Source organism: Medicago sativa, chromosome 7 (genome assembly GCF_051527215.1).
Source record: "Medicago sativa cultivar Bolivia chromosome 7, Bolivia_mono, whole genome shotgun sequence".
Taxonomy (NCBI): domain Eukaryota; kingdom Viridiplantae; phylum Streptophyta; class Magnoliopsida; order Fabales; family Fabaceae; genus Medicago; species Medicago sativa.
The window spans coordinates 1,030,211-1,051,919 of NC_140755.1; positions in this window are offsets into that span (position 1 = coordinate 1,030,211).

Genomic DNA, 21,709 nt, shown 5'->3' on the forward strand with positions numbered 1-21,709 from the left:
GAGAATGTAAAAATAAACCATGGAAGTCGTAGCGATGTTGTTTTCCTATCCAACGAATTGTCACATGCTAAGATTCAATTCACATCGGCCACTTTCTGGGCCTCCCTAAATTGTCGAGGAAATTTTCTTAACATCCATTTTGGCCAAATTTTTAGAGAATGTAAAAATAAACCATGGAAGTCGTAGCTATGTTGTTTACCTATCCAACGAATTGTCACATGCTAAGATTCAATTCAAATCGGCCACTTTCTGGGCCGCCCTAAATTGACGAGGAAATTTTCTTAACATCCATTTTGGCTGAATTTTTAGAGAACGTAAAAATAAACCATGAAAGTCGTAGCTATGTTGTTTACCTATCCAACGAATTGTCAGATGCTATGATTCAATTCAAATCGGCCACTTTCTGGGCTTCCCTAAATTGACGAGGAAATTTTCTTAACATCCATTTTGGCCGAATTTTTAGAGAATGTAAAAATAAACCATGGAAGTCGTAGCTATGTTGTTTACCTATCCAACAAATTGTCACATGCTAAGATTCAATTCAAATCGGCCCCTTTCCGGGCCTCCCTAAATTGACGAGGAAATTTTCTTAACATCCATTTTGGCCGAATTTTTAGAGAATGTAAAAATAAACCATGGAATTCGTAGCTATGTTGTTTACCTATCCAACGAATTGTCACATGCTAAGATTCAATTCAAATCGGCCACTTTCTGGGCCTCCCTAAATTGACGAGGAAATTTTCGTAACATCCATTTTGGCTGAATTTTTAGAGAATGTAAAAATAAACCATGGAAGTCGTAGCTATGTTGTTTATAACAACCTATCCAACGAATTGTCACATGCTAAGATTCAATTCAAATCGGCCACTTTCTGGGCCTCCTTAAATTGACGAGGAAATTTTCTTAACATCCATTTTGGCCGAATTTTTAGAGAATGTAAAAATAAACCACGGAAGTTGTAGATATGTTGTTTACCTATCCAACGAATTGTCACATGCTAAGATTCAATTCAAATCGGCCACTTTCTGGGCCTCCCTAAATTAACTCGGAAATTTTCTTCACATCCATTTTGGCCGAATTTTTAGAGAATGTAAAAATAAACCATGGAAGTCGTAGCGATGTTGTTTTCCTATCCAACGAATTGTCACATGCTAAGATTCAATTCACATCGGCCACTTTCTGGGACTCCCTAAATTGTCGAGGAAATTTTCTTAACATCCATTTTGGCCAAATTTTTAGAGAATGTAAAAATAAACCATGGAAGTCGTAGCCATGTTGTTTACCTATCCAACGAATTGTCACATGCTAAGATTCAATTCAAATCGGCCACTTTCTGGGCCGCCCTAAATTGACGAGGAAATTTTCTTAACATCCATTTTGGCTGAATTTTTAGAGAACGTAAAAATAAACCATGGAAGTCGTAGCTATGTTGTTTACCTATCCAACGAATTGTCAGATGCTATGATTCATTTCAAATCGGCCACTTTATGGGCCTCCCTAAATTGACGAGGAAATTTTCTTAACATCCATTTTGGCCGAATTTTTAGAGAATGTAAAAATAAACCATGGAAATCGTAGCTATGTTGTTTACCTATCCAACGAATTGTCACATGCTAAGATTCAATTCAAATCGGCCCCTTTCCGGGCCTCCCTAAATTGACGAGGAAATTTTCTTAACATCCATTTTGGCCGAATTATTAGAGAATGTAAAAATAAACCATGGAATTCGTAGCTATGTTGTTTACCTATCCAACGAATTGTCACATGCTAAGATTCAATTCAAATCGGCCACTTTCTGGGCCTCCCTAAATTGACGAGGAAATTTTCGTAACATCCATTTTGGCTGAATTTTTAGAGAATGTAAAAATAAACCATGGAAGTCGTAGCTATGTTGTTTACCTATCCAACGAATTGTCACATGCTAAGATTCAATTCAAATCGGCCACTTTCTGGGCCTCCCTAAATTGACGAGGAAATTTTCTTAACATCCATTTTGGCCGAATTTTTAGAGAATGTAAAAATAAACCACGGAAGTTGTAGATATGTTGTTTACCTATCCAACGAATTGTCACATGCTAAGATTCAATTCAAATCGGCCACTTTCTGGGCCTCCCTAAATTGACGAGGAAATTTTCGTAACATCCATTTTGGCTGAATTTTTAGAGAATGTAAAAATAAACCATGGAAGTCGTAGCTATGTTGTTTACCTATCCAACAAATTGTCACATGCTAAGATTCAATTCAAATCGGCCCCTTTCCGGGCCTCCCTAAATTGACGAGGAAATTTTCTTAACATCCATTTTGGCCGAATTTTTAGAGAATGTAAAAATAAACCATGGAAGTCGTAGCGATGTTGTTTTCCTATCCAACGAATTGTCACATGCTAAGATTCAATTCACATCGGCCACTTTCTGGGACTCCCTAAATTGTCGAGGAAATTTTCTTAACATCCATTTTGGCCGAATTTTTAGAGAATGTAAAAATAAACCATGGAAGTCGTCGCTATGTTGTTTACCTATCCAACGAATTGTCACATGCTAAGATTCAATTCAAATCGGCCACTTTCTGGGCCGCCCTAAATTGACGAGGAAATTTTCTTAACATCCATTTTGGCTGAATTTTTAGAGAACGTAAAAATAAACCATGGAAGTCGTAGCTATGTTGTTTACCTATCCAACGAATTGTCAGATGCTATGATTCAATTCAAATCGGCCACTTTATGGGCCTCCCTAAATTGACGAGGAAATTTTCTTAACATCCATTTTGGCCGAATTTTTAGAGAATGTAAAAATAAACCATGGAAGTCGTAGCGATGTTGTTTTCCTATCCAACGAATTGTCACATGCTAAGATTCAATTCAAATCGGCCACTTTCTGGGCGTCCCTAAATTGACGAGGAAATTTTCTTAACATCCATTTTGGCCGAATTTTTAGAGAATGTAAAAATAAACCACGGAAGTTGTAGATATGTTGTTTACCTATCCAACGAATTGTCACATGCTAAGATTCAATTCAAATCGGCCACTTTCTGGGCCTCCCTAAATTAACTCGGAAATTTTCTTCACATCCATTTTGGCCGAATTTTTAGAGAATGTAAAAATAAACCATGGAAGTCGTAGCGATGTTGTTTTCCTATCCAACGAATTGTCACATGCTAAGATTCAATTCACATCGGCCACTTTCTGGGACTCCCTAAATTGTCGAGGAAATTTTCTTAACATCCATTTTGGCCGAATTTTTAGAGAATGTAAAAATAAACCATGGAAGTCGTAGCTATGTTGTTTACCTATCCAACGAATTGTCACATGCTAAGATTCAATTCAAATCGGCCACTTTCTGGGCCGCCCTAAATTGACGAGGAAATTTTCTTAACATCCATTTTGGCTGAATTTTTAGAGAACGTAAAAATAATCCATGGAAGTCGTAGCTATGTTGTTTACCTATCCAACGAATTGTCAGATGCTATGATTCAATTCAAATCGGCCACTTTATGGGCCTCCCTAAATTGACGAGGAAATTTTCTTAACATCCATTTTGGCCGAATTTTTAGAGAATGTAAAAATAAACCATGGAAGTCGTAGCGATGTTGTTTTCCTATCCAACGAATTGTCACATGCTAAGATTCAATTCAAATCGGCCACTTTCTGGGCGTCCCTAAATTGACGAGGAAATTTTCTTAACATCCATTTTGGCCGAATTTTTAGAGAATGTAAAAATAAACCACGGAAGTTGTAGATATGTTGTTTACCTTTCCAACGAATTGTCACATGCTAAGATTCAATTCAAATCGGCCACTTTCTGGGCCTCCCTAAATTAACTCGGAAATTTTCTTCACATCCATTTTGGCCGAATTTTTAGAGAATGTAAAAATAAACCATGGAAGTCGTAGCGATGTTGTTTTCCTATCCAACGAATTGTCACATGCTAAGATTCAATTCACATCGGCCACTTTCTGGGACTCCCTAAATTGTCGAGGAAATTTTCTTAACATCCATTTTGGCCGAATTTTTAGAGAATGTAAAAATAAACCATGGAAGTCGTAGCTATGTTGTTTACCTATCCAACGAATTGTCACATGCTAAGATTCAATTCAAATCGGCCACTTTCTGGGCCGCCCTAAATTGACGAGGAAATTTTCTTAACATCCATTTTGGCTGAATTTTTAGAGAACGTAAAAATAATCCATGGAAGTCGTAGCTATGTTGTTTACCTATCCAACGAATTGTCAGATGCTATGATTCAATTCAAATCGGCCACTTTATGGGCCTCCCTAAATTGACGAGGAAATTTTCTTAACATCCATTTTGGCCGAATTTTTAGAGAATGTAAAAATAAACCATGGAAGTCGTAGCTATGTTGTTTACCTATCCAACGAATTGTCACATGCTAAGATTCAATTCAAATCGGCCACTTTCTGGGCCTCCCTAAATTGACGAGGAAATTTTCGTAACATCCATTTTGGCTGAATTTTTAGAGAATGTAAAAATAAACCATGGAAGTCGTAGCTATGTTGTTTACCTATCCAACGAATTGTCAGATGCTATGATTCAATTCAAATCGGCCACTTTATGGGCCTCCCTAAATTGACGAGGAAATTTTCTTAACATCCATTTTGGCCGAATTTTTAGAGAATGTAAAAATAAACCATGGAAGTCGTAGCTATGTTGTTTACCTATCCAACGAATTGTCACATGCTAAGATTCAATTCAAATCGGCCACTTTCTGGGCCTCCCTAAATTGACGAGGAAATTTTCGTAACATCCATTTTGGCTGAATTTTTAGAGAATGTAAAAATAAACCATGGAAGTCGTAGCTATGTTGTTTACCTATCCAACGAATTGTCAGATGCTATGATTCAATTCAAATCGGCCACTTTCTGGGCCGCCCTAAATTGACGAGGAAATTTTCTTAACATCCATTTTGGCTGAATTTTTAGAGAACGTAAAAATAAACCATGGAAGTCGTAGCTATGTTGTTTACCTATCCAACGAATTGTCACATGCTAAGATTCAATTCAAATCGGCCACTTTCTGGGCCTCCCTAAATTGACGAGGAAATTTTCGTAACATCCATTTTGGCTGAATTTTTAGAGAATGTAAAAATAAACCATGGAAGTCGTAGCTATGTTGTTTACCTATCCAACGAATTGTCAGATGCTATGATTCAATTCAAATCGGCCACTTTATGGGCCTCCCTAAATTGACGAGGAAATTTTCTTAACATCCATTTTGGCCGAATTTTTAGAGAATGTAAAAATAAACCATGGAAGTCGTAGCTATGTTGTTTACCTATCCAACGAATTGTCACATGCTAAGATTCAATTCAAATCGGCCACTTTCTGGGCCTCCCTAAATTGACGAGGAAATTTTCGTAACATCCATTTTGGCTGAATTTTTAGAGAATGTAAAAATAAACCATGGAAGTCGTAGCTATGTTGTTTACCTATCCAACGAATTGTCAGATGCTATGATTCAATTCAAATCGGCCACTTTCTGGGCCGCCCTAAATTGACGAGGAAATTTTCTTAACATCCATTTTGGCTGAATTTTTAGAGAACGTAAAAATAAACCATGGAAGTCGTAGCTATGTTGTTTACCTATCCAACGAATTGTCAGATGCTATGATTCAATTCAAATCGGCCACTTTATGGGCCTCCCTAAATTGACGAGGAAATTTTCTTAACATCCATTTTGGCCGAATTTTTAGAGAATGTAAAAATAAACTATGGAAGTCGTAGCTATGTTGTTTACCTATCCAACGAATTGTCACATGCTAAGATTCAATTAAAATCGGCCACTTTCTGGGCCTCCCTAAATTGACGAGGAAATTTTCGTAACATCCATTTTGGCTGAATTTTTAGAGAATGTAAAAATAAACCAAGGAAGTCGTAGCTATGTTGTTTACCTATCCAACGAATTGTCACATGCTAAGATTCAATTCAAATCGGCCACTTTCTGGGCCTCCCTAAATTGACGAGGAAATTTTCTTAACATCCATTTTGGCTGAATTTTTAGAGAATGTAAAAATAAACCATGGAAGTCGTAGCTATGTTGTTTACCTATCCAACAAATTGTCACATGCTAAGATTCAATTCAAATCGGCCCCTTTCCGGGCCTCCCTAAATTGACGAGGAAATTTTCTTAACATCCATTTTGGCCGAATTTTTAGAGAATGTAAAAATAAACCATGGAAGTCGTAGCGATGTTGTTTTCCTATCCAACGAATTGTCACATGCTAAGATTCAATTCAAATCGGCCACTTTCTGGGCCGCCCTAAATTGACGAGGAAATTTTCTTAACATCCATTTTGGCTGAATTTTTAGAGAACGTAAAAATAATCCATGGAAGTCGTAGCTATGTTGTTTACCTATCCAACGAATTGTCAGATGCTATGATTCAATTCAAATCGGCCACTTTATGGGCCTCCCTAAATTGACGAGGAAATTTTCTTAACATCCATTTTGGCCGAATTTTTAGAGAATGTAAAAATAAACCATGGAAGTCGTAGCTATGTTGTTTACCTATCCAACGAATTGTCACATGCTAAGATTCAATTCAAATCGGCCACTTTCTGGGCCTCCCTAAATTGACGAGGAAATTTTCGTAACATCCATTTTGGCTGAATTTTTAGAGAATGTAAAAATAAACCATGGAAGTCGTAGCTATGTTGTTTACCTATCCAACGAATTGTCAGATGCTATGATTCAATTCAAATCGGCCACTTTATGGGCCTCCCTAAATTGACGAGGAAATTTTCTTAACATCCATTTTGGCCGAATTTTTAGAGAATGTAAAAATAAACCATGGAAGTCGTAGCTATGTTGTTTACCTATCCAACGAATTGTCACATGCTAAGATTCAATTCAAATCGGCCACTTTCTGGGCCTCCCTAAATTGACGAGGAAATTTTCGTAACATCCATTTTGGCTGAATTTTTAGAGAATGTAAAAATAAACCATGGAAGTCGTAGCTATGTTGTTTACCTATCCAACGAATTGTCAGATGCTATGATTCAATTCAAATCGGCCACTTTCTGGGCCGCCCTAAATTGACGACGAAATTTTCTTAACATCCATTTTGGCTGAATTTTTAGAGAACGTAAAAATAAACCATGGAAGTCGTAGCTATGTTGTTTACCTATCCAACGAATTGTCAGATGCTATGATTCAATTCAAATCGGCCACTTTATGGGCCTCCCTAAATTGACGAGGAAATTTTCTTAACATCCATTTTGGCCGAATTTTTAGAGAATGTAAAAATAAACCATGGAAGTCGTAGCTATGTTGTTTACCTATCCAACGAATTGTCACATGCTAAGATTCAATTCAAATCGGCCACTTTCTGGGCCTCCCTAAATTGACGAGGAAATTTTCGTAACATCCATTTTGGCTGAATTTTTAGAGAATGTAAAAATAAACCATGGAAGTCGTAGCTATGTTGTTTACCTATCCAACGAATTGTCACATGCTAAGATTCAATTCAAATCGGCCACTTTCTGGGCCTCCCTAAATTGACGAGGAAATTTTCTTAACATCCATTTTGGCCGAATTTTTAGAGAATGTAAAAATAAACCACGGAAGTTGTAGATATGTTGTTTACCTATCCAACGAATTGTCACATGCTAAGATTCAATTCAAATCGGCCACTTTCTGGGCCTCCCTAAATTGACGAGGAAATTTTCGTAACATCCATTTTGGCTGAATTTTTAGAGAATGTAAAAATAAACCATGGAAGTCGTAGCTATGTTGTTTACCTATCCAACAAATTGTCACATGCTAAGATTCAATTCAAATCGGCCCCTTTCCGGGCCTCCCTAAATTGACGAGGAAATTTTCTTAACATCCATTTTGGCCGAATTTTTAGAGAATGTAAAAATAAACCATGGAAGTCGTAGCGATGTTGTTTTCCTATCCAACGAATTGTCACATGCTAAGATTCAATTCAAATCGGCCACTTTCTGGGCCGCCCTAAATTGACGAGGAAATTTTCTTAACATCCATTTTGGCTGAATTTTTAGAGAACGTAAAAATAATCCATGGAAGTCGTAGCTATGTTGTTTACCTATCCAACGAATTGTCAGATGCTATGATTCAATTCAAATCGGCCACTTTATGGGCCTCCCTAAATTGACGAGGAAATTTTCTTAACATCCATTTTGGCCGAATTTTTAGAGAATGTAAAAATAAACCATGGAAGTCGTAGCTATGTTGTTTACCTATCCAACGAATTGTCACATGCTAAGATTCAATTCAAATCGGCCACTTTCTGGGCCTCCCTAAATTGACGAGGAAATTTTCGTAACATCCATTTTGGCTGAATTTTTAGAGAATGTAAAAATAAACCATGGAAGTCGTAGCTATGTTGTTTACCTATCCAACGAATTGTCAGATGCTATGATTCAATTCAAATCGGCCACTTTATGGGCCTCCCTAAATTGACGAGGAAATTTTCTTAACATCCATTTTGGCCGAATTTTTAGAGAATGTAAAAATAAACCATGGAAGTCGTAGCTATGTTGTTTACCTATCCAACGAATTGTCACATGCTAAGATTCAATTCAAATCGGCCACTTTCTGGGCCTCCCTAAATTGACGAGGAAATTTTCGTAACATCCATTTTGGCTGAATTTTTAGAGAATGTAAAAATAAACCATGGAAGTCGTAGCTATGTTGTTTACCTATCCAACGAATTGTCAGATGCTATGATTCAATTCAAATCGGCCACTTTCTGGGCCGCCCTAAATTGACGAGGAAATTTTCTTAACATCCATTTTGGCTGAATTTTTAGAGAACGTAAAAATAAACCATGGAAGTCGTAGCTATGTTGTTTACCTATCCAACGAATTGTCAGATGCTATGATTCAATTCAAATCGGCCACTTTATGGGCCTCCCTAAATTGACGAGGAAATTTTCTTAACATCCATTTTGGCCGAATTTTTAGAGAATGTAAAAATAAACCATGGAAGTCGTAGCTATGTTGTTTACCTATCCAACGAATTGTCACATGCTAAGATTCAATTCAAATCGGCCACTTTCTGGGCCTCCCTAAATTGACGAGGAAATTTTCGTAACATCCATTTTGGCTGAATTTTTAGAGAATGTAAAAATAAACCATGGAAGTCGTAGCTATGTTGTTTACCTATCCAACGAATTGTCACATGCTAAGATTCAATTCAAATCGGCCACTTTCTGGGCCTCCCTAAATTGACGAGGAAATTTTCTTAACATCCATTTTGGCCGAATTTTTAGAGAATGTAAAAATAAACCACGGAAGTTGTAGATATGTTGTTTACCTATCCAACGAATTGTCACATGCTAAGATTCAATTCAAATCGGCCACTTTCTGGGCCTCCCTAAATTGACGAGGAAATTTTCGTAACATCCATTTTGGCTGAATTTTTAGAGAATGTAAAAATAAACCATGGAAGTCGTAGCTATGTTGTTTACCTATCCAACAAATTGTCACATGCTAAGATTCAATTCAAATCGGCCCCTTTCCGGGCCTCCCTAAATTGACGAGGAAATTTTCTTAACATCCATTTTGGCCGAATTTTTAGAGAATGTAAAAATAAACCATGGAAGTCGTAGCGATGTTGTTTTCCTATCCAACGAATTGTCACATGCTAAGATTCAATTCACATCGGCCACTTTCTGGGACTCCCTAAATTGTCGAGGAAATTTTCTTAACATCCATTTTGGCCGAATTTTTAGAGAATGTAAAAATAAACCATGGAAGTCGTAGCTATGTTGTTTACCTATCCAACGAATTGTCACATGCTAAGATTCAATTCAAATCGGCCACTTTCTGGGCCGCCCTAAATTGACGAGGAAATTTTCTTAACATCCATTTTGGCTGAATTTTTAGAGAACGTAAAAATAAACCATGGAAGTCGTAGCTATGTTGTTTACCTATCCAACGAATTGTCAGATGCTATGATTCAATTCAAATCGGCCACTTTATGGGCCTCCCTAAATTGACGAGGAAATTTTCTTAACATCCATTTTGGCCGAATTTTTAGAGAATGTAAAAATAAACCATGGAAGTCGTAGCGATGTTGTTTTCCTATCCAACGAATTGTCACATGCTAAGATTCAATTCACATCGGCCACTTTCTGGGACTCCCTAAATTGTCGAGGAAATTTTCTTAACATCCATTTTGGCTGAATTTTTAGAGAACGTAAAAATAAACCATGGAAGTCGTAGCTATGTTGTTTACCTATCCAACGAATTGTCAGATGCTATGATTCAATTCAAATCGGCCACTTTATGGGCCTCCCTAAATTGACGAGGAAATTTTCTTAACATCCATTTTGGCCGAATTTTTAGAGAATGTAAAAATAAACCATGGAAGTCGTAGCGATGTTGTTTTCCTATCCAACGAATTGTCACATGCTAAGATTCAATTCAAATCGGCCACTTTCTGGGCCTCCCTAAATTGACGAGGAAATTTTCTTAACATCCATTTTGGCCGAATTTTTAGAGAATGTAAAAATAAACCACGGAAGTTGTAGATATGTTGTTTACCTATCCAACGAATTGTCACATGCTAAGATTCAATTCAAATCGGCCACTTTCTGGGCCTCCCTAAATTGACGAGGAAATTTTCGTAACATCCATTTTGGCTGAATTTTTAGAGAATGTAAAAATAAACCATGGAAGTCGTAGCTATGTTGTTTACCTATCCAACAAATTGTCACATGCTAAGATTCAATTCAAATCGGCCCCTTTCCGGGCCTCCCTAAATTGACGAGGAAATTTTCTTAACATCCATTTTGGCCGAATTTTTAGAGAATGTAAAAATAAACCATGGAAGTCGTAGCGATGTTGTTTTCCTATCCAACGAATTTTTACATGCTAAGATTCAATTCACATCGGCCACTTTCTGGGACTCCCTAAATTGTCGAGGAAATTTTCTTAACATCCATTTTGGCCGAATTTTTAGAGAATGTAAAAATAAACCATGGAAGTCGTAGCTATGTTGTTTACCTATCCAACGAATTGTCACATGCTAAGATTCAATTCAAATCGGCCACTTTCTGGGCCGCCCTAAATTGACGAGGAAATTTTCTTAACATCCATTTTGGCTGAATTTTTAGAGAACGTAAAAATAAACCATGGAAGTCGTAGCTATGTTGTTTACCTATCCAACGAATTGCCAGATGCTATGATTCAATTCAAATCGGCCACTTTATGGGCCTCCCTAAATTGACGAGGAAATTTTCTTAACATCCATTTTGGCCGAATTTTTAGAGAATGTAAAAATAAACCATGGAAGTCGTAGCGATGTTGTTTTCCTATCCAACGAATTGTCACATGCTAAGATTCAATTCAAATCGGCCACTTTCTGGGCCTCCCTAAATTGACGAGGAAATTTTCTTAACATCCATTTTGGCCGAATTTTTAGAGAATGTAAAAATAAACCACGGAAGTTGTAGATATGTTGTTTACCTATCCAACGAATTGTCACATGCTAAGATTCAATTCAAATCGGCCACTTTCTGGGCCTCCCTAAATTAACTCGGAAATTTTCTTCACATCCATTTTGGCCGAATTTTTAGAGAATGTAAAAATAAACCATGGAAGTCGTAGCGATGTTGTTTTCCTATCCAACGAATTGTCACATGCTAAGATTCAATTCACATCGGCCACTTTCTGGGACTCCCTAAATTGTCGAGGAAATTTTCTTAACATCCATTTTGGCCGAATTTTTAGAGAATGTAAAAATAAACCATGGAAGTCGTAGCTATGTTGTTTACCTATCCAACGAATTGTCACATGCTAAGATTCAATTCAAATCGGCCACTTTCTGGGCCGCCCTAAATTGACGAGGAAATTTTCTTAACATCCATTTTGGCTGAATTTTTAGAGAACGTAAAAATAAACCATGGAAGTCGTAGCTATGTTGTTTACCTATCCAACGAATTGTCAGATGCTATGATTCAATTCAAATCGGCCACTTTATGGGCCTCCCTAAATTGACGAGGAAATTTTCTTAACATCCATTTTGGCCGAATTTTTAGAGAATGTAAAAATAAACCATGGAAGTCGTAGCTATGTTGTTTACCTATCCAACGAATTGTCACATGCTAAGATTCAATTCAAATCGGCCACTTTCTGGGCCTCCCTAAATTGACGAGGAAATTTTCGTAACATCCATTTTGGCTGAATTTTTAGAGAATGTAAAAATAAACCATGGAAGTCGTAGCTATGTTGTTTACCTATCCAACGAATTGTCAGATGCTATGATTCAATTCAAATCGGCCACTTTATGGGCCTCCCTAAATTGACGAGGAAATTTTCTTAACATCCATTTTGGCCGAATTTTTAGAGAATGTAAAAATAAACCATGGAAGTCGTAGCTATGTTGTTTACCTATCCAACGAATTGTCACATGCTAAGATTCAATTCAAATCGGCCACTTTCTGGGCCTCCCTAAATTGACGAGGAAATTTTCGTAACATCCATTTTGGCTGAATTTTTAGAGAATGTAAAAATAAACCATGGAAGTCGTAGCTATGTTGTTTACCTATCCAACGAATTGTCAGATGCTATGATTCAATTCAAATCGGCCACTTTCTGGGCCGCCCTAAATTGACGAGGAAATTTTCTTAACATCCATTTTGGCTGAATTTTTAGAGAACGTAAAAATAAACCATGGAAGTCGTAGCTATGTTGTTTACCTATCCAACGAATTGTCAGATGCTATGATTCAATTCAAATCGGCCACTTTATGGGCCTCCCTAAATTGACGAGGAAATTTTCTTAACATCCATTTTGGCCGAATTTTTAGAGAATGTAAAAATAAACCATGGAAGTCGTAGCTATGTTGTTTACCTATCCAACGAATTGTCACATGCTAAGATTCAATTCAAATCGGCCACTTTCTGGGCCTCCCTAAATTGACGAGGAAATTTTCGTAACATCCATTTTGGCTGAATTTTTAGAGAATGTAAAAATAAACCATGGAAGTCGTAGCTATGTTGTTTACCTATCCAACGAATTGTCACATGCTAAGATTCAATTCAAATCGGCCACTTTCTGGGCCTCCCTAAATTGACGAGGAAATTTTCTTAACATCCATTTTGGCCGAATTTTTAGAGAATGTAAAAATAAACCACGGAAGTTGTAGATATGTTGTTTACCTATCCAACGAATTGTCACATGCTAAGATTCAATTCAAATCGGCCACTTTCTGGGCCTCCCTAAATTGACGAGGAAATTTTCGTAACATCCATTTTGGCTGAATTTTTAGAGAATGTAAAAATAAACCATGGAAGTCGTAGCTATGTTGTTTACCTATCCAACAAATTGTCACATGCTAAGATTCAATTCAAATCGGCCCCTTTCCGGGCCTCCCTAAATTGACGAGGAAATTTTCTTAACATCCATTTTGGCCGAATTTTTAGAGAATGTAAAAATAAACCATGGAAGTCGTAGCGATGTTGTTTTCCTATCCAACGAATTGTCACATGCTAAGATTCAATTCACATCGGCCACTTTCTGGGACTCCCTAAATTGTCGAGGAAATTTTCTTAACATCCATTTTGGCCGAATTTTTAGAGAATGTAAAAATAAACCATGGAAGTCGTAGCTATGTTGTTTACCTATCCAACGAATTGTCACATGCTAAGATTCAATTCAAATCGGCCACTTTCTGGGCCGCCCTAAATTGACGAGGAAATTTTCTTAACATCCATTTTGGCTGAATTTTTAGAGAACGTAAAAATAAACCATGGAAGTCGTAGCTATGTTGTTTACCTATCCAACGAATTGTCAGATGCTATGATTCAATTCAAATCGGCCACTTTATGGGCCTCCCTAAATTGACGAGGAAATTTTCTTAACATCCATTTTGGCCGAATTTTTAGAGAATGTAAAAATAAACCATGGAAGTCGTAGCGATGTTGTTTTCCTATCCAACGAATTGTCACATGCTAAGATTCAATTCACATCGGCCACTTTCTGGGACTCCCTAAATTGTCGAGGAAATTTTCTTAACATCCATTTTGGCTGAATTTTTAGAGAACGTAAAAATAAACCATGGAAGTCGTAGCTATGTTGTTTACCTATCCAACGAATTGTCAGATGCTATGATTCAATTCAAATCGGCCACTTTATGGGCCTCCCTAAATTGACGAGGAAATTTTCTTAACATCCATTTTGGCCGAATTTTTAGAGAATGTAAAAATAAACCATGGAAGTCGTAGCGATGTTGTTTTCCTATCCAACGAATTGTCACATGCTAAGATTCAATTCAAATCGGCCACTTTCTGGGCCTCCCTAAATTGACGAGGAAATTTTCTTAACATCCATTTTGGCCGAATTTTTAGAGAATGTAAAAATAAACCACGGAAGTTGTAGATATGTTGTTTACCTATCCAACGAATTGTCACATGCTAAGATTCAATTCAAATCGGCCACTTTCTGGGCCTCCCTAAATTGACGAGGAAATTTTCGTAACATCCATTTTGGCTGAATTTTTAGAGAATGTAAAAATAAACCATGGAAGTCGTAGCTATGTTGTTTACCTATCCAACAAATTGTCACATGCTAAGATTCAATTCAAATCGGCCCCTTTCCGGGCCTCCCTAAATTGACGAGGAAATTTTCTTAACATCCATTTTGGCCGAATTTTTAGAGAATGTAAAAATAAACCATGGAAGTCGTAGCGATGTTGTTTTCCTATCCAACGAATTTTTACATGCTAAGATTCAATTCACATCGGCCACTTTCTGGGACTCCCTAAATTGTCGAGGAAATTTTCTTAACATCCATTTTGGCCGAATTTTTAGAGAATGTAAAAATAAACCATGGAAGTCGTAGCTATGTTGTTTACCTATCCAACGAATTGTCACATGCTAAGATTCAATTCAAATCGGCCACTTTCTGGGCCGCCCTAAATTGACGAGGAAATTTTCTTAACATCCATTTTGGCTGAATTTTTAGAGAACGTAAAAATAAACCATGGAAGTCGTAGCTATGTTGTTTACCTATCCAACGAATTGCCAGATGCTATGATTCAATTCAAATCGGCCACTTTATGGGCCTCCCTAAATTGACGAGGAAATTTTCTTAACATCCATTTTGGCCGAATTTTTAGAGAATGTAAAAATAAACCATGGAAGTCGTAGCGATGTTGTTTTCCTATCCAACGAATTGTCACATGCTAAGATTCAATTCAAATCGGCCACTTTCTGGGCCTCCCTAAATTGACGAGGAAATTTTCTTAACATCCATTTTGGCCGAATTTTTAGAGAATGTAAAAATAAACCACGGAAGTTGTAGATATGTTGTTTACCTATCCAACGAATTGTCACATGCTAAGATTCAATTCAAATCGGCCACTTTCTGGGCCTCCCTAAATTAACTCGGAAATTTTCTTCACATCCATTTTGGCCGAATTTTTAGAGAATGTAAAAATAAACCATGGAAGTCGTAGCGATGTTGTTTTCCTATCCAACGAATTGTCACATGCTAAGATTCAATTCACATCGGCCACTTTCTGGGACTCCCTAAATTGTCGAGGAAATTTTCTTAACATCCATTTTGGCCGAATTTTTAGAGAATGTAAAAATAAACCATGGAAGTCGTAGCTATGTTGTTTACCTATCCAACGAATTGTCACATGCTAAGATTCAATTCAAATCGGCCACTTTCTGGGCCGCCCTAAATTGACGAGGAAATTTTCTTAACATCCATTTTGGCTGAATTTTTAGAGAACGTAAAAATAAACCATGGAAGTCGTAGCTATGTTGTTTACCTATCCAACGAATTGTCAGATGCTATGATTCAATTCAAATCGGCCACTTTATGGGCCTCCCTAAATTGACGAGGAAATTTTCTTAACATCCATTTTGGCCGAATTTTTAGAGAATGTAAAAATAAACCATGGAAGTCGTAGCTATGTTGTTTACCTATCCAACGAATTGTCACATGCTAAGATTCAATTCAAATCGGCCACTTTCTGGGCCTCCCTAAATTGACGAGGAAATTTTCGTAACATCCATTTTGGCCGAATTTTTAGAGAATGTAAAAATAAACCATGGAAGTCGTAGCGATGTTGTTTTCCTATCCAACGAATTGTCACATGCTAAGATTCAATTCACATCGGCCACTTTCTGGGACTCCCTAAATTGTCGAGGAAATTTTCTTAACATCCATTTTGGCCGAATTTTTAGAGAATGTAAAAATAAACCATGGAAGTCGTTGCTATGTTGTTTTCCTATCCAACGAATTGTCACATGCTAAGATTCAATTCACATCGGCCATTTTCTGGGCCTCCCTAAACTGTCGAGGAAATTTTCTTAACATCCATTTTGGCCAAATTTTTAGAGAATGTAAAAATAAACCATGGAAGTCGTAGCTATGTTGTTTACCTATCCAACGAATTGTCACATGCTAAGATTCAATTCAAATCGGCCACTTTCTGGGCCGCCCTAAATTGACGAGGAAATTTTCTTAACATCCATTTTGGCTGAATTTTTAGAGAACGTAAAAATAAACCATGGAAGTCGTAGCTATGTTGTTTACCTATCCAACGAATTGTCAGATGCTATGATTCAATTCAAATCGGCCACTTTATGGGCCTCCCTAAATTGACGAGGAAATTTTCTTAACATCCATTTTGGCCGAATTTTTAGAGAATGTAAAAATAAACCATGGAAGTCGTAGCTATGTTGTTTACCTATCCAATGAATTGTCACATGCTAAGATTCAATTCAAATCGGCCCCTTTCCGGGCCTCCCTAAATTGACGAGGAAATTTTCTTAACATCCATTTTGGCCGAATTTTTAGAGAATGTAAAAATAAACCATGGAATTCGTAGCTATGTTGTTTACCTATCCAACGAATTGTCACATGCTAAGATTCAATTCAAATCGGCCACTTTCTGGGCTTCCCTAAATTGACGAGGAAATTTTCGTAACATCCATTTTGGCTGAATTTTTAGAGAATGTAAAAATAAACCATGGAAGTCGTAGCTATGTTGTTTACCTATCCAACGAATTGTCACATGCTAAGATTCAATTCAAATCGGCCACTTTCTGGGCCTCCCTAAATTGACGAGGAAATTTTCTTAACATCCATTTTGGCCGAATTTTTAGAGAATGCAAAAATATCCCATGGAAGTCGTAGTTATGTTGTTTACCTATCCAACGAATTGTCACATGCTAAGATTCAATGCAAATCGGCCACATTATGGCCTTCCTAGTTAAAAAGGGTCGAAAACGAGTAATGTCCTAAATTAACGAGGATATTTTCTTAACCTCCATTTTGGCCGAATTTTTAGAGAATGCAAAAATATCCCATGGAAGTCGTAGCTATGCTGTTATCCTATCCAACGAATTGTCACATGCTAAGATTCAATTCACATCGGCCATTTTCTGGGCCTCCCTAATTTGTCGAGGAAATTTTCTTAACATCCATTTTGGCCGAATTTTTAGAGAATGTAAAAATAAACCATGGAAGTCGTAGCTATGTTGTTTACCTATCCAACGAATTGTCACATGCTAAGATTCGATTCAACTCGGCCACTTTCTGGGCCTCCCTAAATTGACGAGGAAATTTTCTTAACATCCATTTTGGCCGAATTTTTAGAGAATGAAAAAATAAACCATGGAAGTCGTAGTTATGTTGTTTACCTATCCAACGAATTGTCACATGCTAAGATTCGATTCAAATCGGCCACTTTCTGGGCCTCCCTAAATTGACGAGGAAATTTTCTTAACATCCATTTTGGCCGAATTTTTAGAGAATGTAAAAATAAACCATGGAAGTCGTAGCTATGTTGTTTACCTATCCAACGAATTGTCAGATGCTATGATTCAATTCAAATCGGCCACTTTCTGGGCCGCCCTAAATTGATGAGGAAATTTTCTTAACATCCATTTTGGCCGAATTTTTAGAGAATGTAAAAATAAACCACGGAAGTTGTAGATATGTTGTTTACCTATCCAACGAATTGTCACATGCTAAGATTCAATTCAAATCGGCCACTTTCTGGGCCTCCCTAAATTAACTCGGAAATTTTCTTCACATCCATTTTGGCCGAATTTTTAGAGAATGTAAAAATAAACCATGGAAGTCGTAGCGATGTTGTTTTCCTATCCAACGAATTGTCACATGCTAAGATTCAATTCACATCGGCCACTTTCTGGGACTCCCTAAATTGTCGAGGAAATTTTCTTAACATCCATTTTGGCCGAATTTTTAGAGAATGTAAAAATAAACCATGGAAGTCGTAGCTATGTTGTTTACCTATCCAACGAATTGTCACATGCTAAGATTCAATTCAAATCGGCCACTTTCTGGGCCGCCCTAAATTGACGAGGAAATTTTCTTAACATCCATTTTGGCTGAATTTTTAGAGAACGTAAAAATAAACCATGGAAGTCGTAGCTATGTTGTTTACCTATCCAACGAATTGTCAGATGCTATGATTCAATTCAAATCGGCCACTTTATGGGCCTCCCTAAATTGACGAGGAAATTTTCTTAACATCCATTTTGGCCGAATTTTTAGAGAATGTAAAAATAAACCATGGAAGTCGTAGCTATGTTGTTTACCTATCCAACGAATTGTCACATGCTAAGATTCAATTCAAATCGGCCACTTTCTGGGCCTCCCTAAATTGACGAGGAAATTTTCGTAACATCCATTTTGGCCGAATTTTTAGAGAATGTAAAAATAAACCATGGAAGTCGTAGCGATGTTGTTTTCCTATCCAACGAATTGTCACATGCTAAGATTCAATTCACATCGGCCACTTTCTGGGACTCCCTAAATTGTCGAGGAAATTTTCTTAACATCCATTTTGGCCGAATTTTTAGAGAATGTAAAAATAAACCATGGAAGTCGTTGCTATGTTGTTTTCCTATCCAACGAATTGTCACATGCTAAGATTCGATTCAACTCGGCCACTTTCTGGGCCTCCCTAAATTGACGAGGAAATTTTCTTAACATCCATTTTGGCCGAATTTTTAGAGAATGAAAAAATAAACCATGGAAGTCGTAGTTATGTTGTTTACCTATCCAACGAATTGTCACATGCTAAGATTCGATTCAAATCGGCCACTTTCTGGGCCTCCCTAAATTGACGAGGAAATTTTCTTAACATCCATTTTGGCCGAATTTTTAGAGAATGTAAAAATAAACCATGGAAGTCGTAGCTATGTTGTTTACCTATCCAACGAATTGTCAGATGCTATGATTCAATTCAAATCGGCCACTTTCTGGGCCGCCCTAAATTGACGAGGAAATTTTCTTAACATCCATTTTGGCCGAATTTTTAGAGAATGTAAAAATAAACCACGGAAGTTGTAGATATGTTGTTTACCTATCCAACGAATTGTCACATGCTAAGATTCAATTCAAATCGGCCACTTTCTGGGCCTCCCTAAATTAACTCGGAAATTTTCTTCACATCCATTTTGGCCGAATTTTTAGAGAATGTAAAAATAAACCATGGAAGTCGTAGCGATGTTGTTTTCCTATCCAACGAATTGTCACATGCTAAGATTCAATTCACATCGGCCACTTTCTGGGACTCCCTAAATTGTCGAGGAAATTTTCTTAACATCCATTTTGGCCGAATTTTTAGAGAATGTAAAAATAAACCATGGAAGTCGTAGCTATGTTGTTTACCTATCCAACGAATTGTCACATGCTAAGATTCAATTCAAATCGGCCACTTTCTGGGCCGCCCTAAATTGACGAGGAAATTTTCTTAACATCCATTTTGGCTGAATTTTTAGAGAACGTAAAAATAAACCATGGAAGTCGTAGCTATGTTGTTTACCTATCCAACGAATTGTCAGATGCTATGATTCAATTCAAATCGGCCACTTTATGGGCCTCCCTAAATTGACGAGGAAATTTTCTTAACATCCATTTTGGCCGAATTTTTAGAGAATGTAAAAATAAACCATGGAAGTCGTAGCTATGTTGTTTACCTATCCAACGAATTGTCACATGCTAAGATTCAATTCAAATCGGCCACTTTCTGGGCCTCCCTAAATTGACGAGGAAATTTTCGTAACATCCATTTTGGCCGAATTTTTAGAGAATGTAAAAATAAACCATGGAAGTCGTAGCGATGTTGTTTTCCTATCCAACGAATTGTCACATGCTAAGATTCAATTCACATCGGCCACTTTCTGGGACTCCCTAAATTGTCGAGGAAATTTTCTTAACATCCATTTTGGCCGAATTTTTAGAGAATGTAAAAATAAACCATGGAAGTCGTTGCTATGTTGTTTTCCTATCCAACGAATTGTCACATGCTAAGATTCAATTCACATCGGCCATTTTCTGGGCCTCCCTAAACTGTCGAGGAAATTTTCTTAACATCCATTTTGGCCAAATTTTTAGAGAATGTAAAAATAAACCATGGAAGTCGTAGCTATGTTGTTTACCTATCCAACGAATTGTCACATGCTAAGATTCAATTCAAATCGGCCACTTTCTGGGCCGCCCTAAATTGACGAGGAAATTTTCTTAACATCCATTTTGGCTGAATTTTTAGAGAACGTAAAAATAAACCATGGAAGTCGTAGCTATGTTGTTTACCTATCCAACGAATTGTCAGATGCTATGATTCAATTCAAATCGGCCACTTTATGGGCCTCCCTAAATTGACGAGGAAATTTTCTTAACATCCATTTTGGCCGAATTTTTAGAGAATGTAAAAATAAACCATGGAAGTCGTAGCTATGTTGTTTACCTATCCAATGAATTGTCACATGCTAAGATTCAATTCAAATCGGCCCCTTTCCGGGCCTCCCTAAATTGACGAGGAAATTTTCTTAACATCCATTTTGGCCGAATTTTTAGAGAATGTAAAAATAAACCATGGAATTCGTAGCTATGTTGTTTACCTATCCAACGAATTGTCACATGCTAAGATTCAATTCAAATCGGCCACTTTCTGGGCTTCCCTAAATTGACGAGGAAATTTTCGTAACATCCATTTTGGCTGAATTTTTAGAGAATGTAAAAATAAACCATGGAAGTCGTAGCTATGTTGTTTACCTATCCAACGAATTGTCACATGCTAAGATTCAATTCAAATCGGCCACTTTCTGGGCCTCCCTAAATTGACGAGGAAATTTTCTTAACATCCATTTTGGCCGAATTTTTAGAGAATGCAAAAATATCCCATGGAAGTCGTAGTTATGTTGTTTACCTATCCAACGAATTGTCACATGCTAAGATTCAATGCAAATCGGCCACATTATGGCCTTCCTAGTTAAAAAGGGTCGAAAACGAGTAATGTCCTAAATTAACGAGGATATTTTCTTAACCTCCATTTTGGCCGAATTTTTAGAGAATGCAAAAATATCCCATGGAAGTCGTAGCTATGCTGTTATCCTATCCAACGAATTGTCACATGCTAAGATTCAATTCACATCGGCCATTTTCTGGGCCTCCCTAATTTGTCGAGGAAATTTTCTTAACATCCATTTTGGCCGAATTTTTAGAGAATGTAAAAATAAACCATGGAAGTCGTAGCTATGTTGTTTACCTATCCAACGAATTGTCACATGCTAAGATTCGATTCAACTCGGCCACTTTCTGGGCCTCCCTAAATTGACGAGGAAATTTTCTTAACATCCATTTTGGCCGAATTTTTAGAGAATGTAAAAATAAACCATGGAAGTCGTAGTTATGTTGTTTACCTATCCAACGAATTGTCACATGCTAAGATTCGATTC